Source organism: Schistocerca piceifrons, chromosome 1 (assembly GCF_021461385.2).
Source record: "Schistocerca piceifrons isolate TAMUIC-IGC-003096 chromosome 1, iqSchPice1.1, whole genome shotgun sequence".
Lineage (NCBI taxonomy): Eukaryota > Metazoa > Arthropoda > Insecta > Orthoptera > Acrididae > Schistocerca > Schistocerca piceifrons.
The window spans coordinates 695,355,457-695,358,166 of record NC_060138.1 but is presented as its reverse complement, the minus strand read 5'-3'; the positions used below and the strand labels follow the sequence as shown (position 1 = coordinate 695,358,166).

The window sequence follows — 2,710 nt, the reverse complement described above, 5'->3', positions numbered from 1 at the left end:
CGATGATCACCTGTTATTTCTATGCTATTATTGCTATATCTTTCATCAGTTCCGTCTGAAATCTGCACAATAACCGACAATTAGATGAATGTTATGTTTTATCGACTACAGCTGAGCGTAGCCCTTCACACATTAATAAAAAACCCTAAATGTAAGTATACATTGGAACAATCGGTTTAATGACCAATTTTCCTGATAATAATGTAACATGGAGCAGAATGAGGCAATAATGTACAATTAGTAAACAATAATTTTTAATTATGAAAGGAATAAATCCAAACACGTTTATCACTGGTCATGAGAAATGATATAATTAAAATCGGGCGCAAAAGCACGGCTCATTGACAAACGCCAGCAATTGCGAAGATTTTCATCCCTTATGCTTGATCGAAACATTGATTTATTCATTTTCATCACCGACAAAAATATTTCACAAACAAGCTCTTGCGTGTACCACATAAACAGGGAAGTGGAGCCGCCGCTGTTCATTTACGACATATGTCTAATAACAGATGTCGCTGTCGCTCGCTGTCGCACATGTGCAGCACTTCCGCACGTCTGCACACTGTGCAGCGTTTGGCCGGCCCTGGTCTACAGCTTCCATTATAGCTGTGTGCTCTGCTATGGATGCGGGGAAGGATATAGCTGAGATTGAACCATCGCTGTTTCTTGTGACGAATCTTAAATCTTCACGGTGGTGAGTAGTTAACAACACCGTAACTGGCTTATTGTCGTGGAATTTGTTTGACATAATGTTGGTACTTACTTCTTTCGTTTTACAGATCGTAATCCCTAGTAAAAATATAATTTTAAGTGGGATGTATATGTCTGGCTGATGTCGGGGAGAGATGAATTTAGGGAACAGTGTATTCCTCCTTGAATCCAGCGGGACATATACGTCCCACTTTGTAACTATAGACAACAATCGAAATTTAGAAACAGAGCCTCAATCAATATCCACTACAAAAGCACAAATCCAATTTTTACAGTAATATGCGAAATTTTAATGAAAATAAAATCAAGTTATGTTTATTACATAATTTTTCTTTGGCGCTTGGCTAGGAGTTAACTCCCGTGGATGAGTCTGCGATTTGACCGGCAGCAGAAAACATACCAGCCAGTTTTAGATGCCCACCCACAGGCCGACCACACCTGCTGGCAACAACAAATCTCTTATGATTCTCGAGACCACAAACCGAAACGGGAAACCACAGCCAAGTTGAATAAGGCAAGGCAATAAGATTGTACTAACGAAAATAACTGTCTCCATCGTAGGCGGACAAGACTGGAAGAAACAGAATTCCCACAGTTAAAGACACGCATAGCCATTAGACACAGTCGGCAGACCTGTGTTCGAAACCTTAGTATTAGTAAGTTACTGATACCGGTGAGTGCACTCTTCTATTCTGTATCTGTAAGTTAGATGTTGTCAAAACTGCTCTAGTTTGTTGATACTACAGCTGTTAAATCAGTTTAATGACACATTACATCTCAAATTTTCAAATGATGAATTTTTCTAAATTGCAGTATCTTGGAATGTATGCAAAAGCGATGTGCTAACTACTGACACGAACAAATTATTATTATTATTAGTATTATTATTATTATTGTTGGGCCAACGGCCTTGCCGCAGTGGTAACACCGGTTCCCGTCAGATCACCGAAGTTAAGCGCTATCGGTCTGGGCTGGGTCTTGGATGGGTGACCATCCGGTCTGCCGAGCGCTGTTGGCAAGCGGGGTGCACTCAGTCCTTGTGAGGCAAACTGAGGAGCTACTTGATTTAGAAGTAGCGGCTCCGCTGTCGTAAACTGATATACGGCCGGGAGAGCGGTGTGCTGACCACATGCTCCTCCATATCCGGATCCAGTGGCGCCTGTGGGCTGAGGATGACACGGCGGCCGGCCGGTACCTTTTGGCCTTCAAGACCTGTGCGGGAGGGGAGAGAAAGAGAGATTATTATTATTGTTGTTGTTATCATTAACATTCTGGATGTCGGTGGCATGTTGAAAGTAAGGTTGTTGCCAAATAATACTTGGCGTTGGAATAGGGGAGGAGAGGTGGGCAGTAACAAAATATATACCCTAACTCTCCACCAAAAACCGGTTCCTGGATCAGTGTTTGTTTCCTCAAAGAAAAACGGTATCCAGGAAACGAAAGAACCACGGCACTACAATCTCAAGCTCATCCAGTATTCGGACAGAAGCAAGCCTGCCTACATTTGAATTAGAGACGGGTTCACTTGAATCGACTGAGACTCGTACGGCTACGACAGTACAAACAACTACGGAAGTGACCAACAGAATCCAGCTTCCTAAAACAAGAATGACGAAAGACCTCACATGCACAGGAATGGTCCACCTGAAAGTCATTAAATCTTCGGAGACAGGGGTTTATTACAAAGTGTGATTTGTGAGTGAAGGGCTGAGCAGACCTTGCCCTACTTCTTATAAAGCCGCTTACGGTGAGCCTTGTGCAACGAAGAATGCTTGACAAAAGATTCCATTAGTGGCCTGGATCTTGCTAAATTTTGGTCTCCAGTTGTTAAATAGATATTGTCTTAATATTTCTCTGATTTTCTGCATGTTCATGAACTAATAATGAATAATAAATAAGTTTTTTTAAGGATGTGTAATGTGTAATGGCATGTCCTGTGGTCTCTCCGCAAAGCGCTTTCCAGTGGCTTCCATTGTATACACATACACGAGGAGCA

At 42.0% G+C, this 2,710-nt stretch overlaps 1 pseudogene; it reads left to right on the top strand.

Moving 5' to 3' along the window:
- The first annotated feature begins 1,614 nt into the window (after window positions 1-1,614).
- Window positions 1,615-1,732, top strand: LOC124721963 (annotated as a pseudogene).
- The last annotated feature ends 978 nt before the right edge of the window (window positions 1,733-2,710 follow it).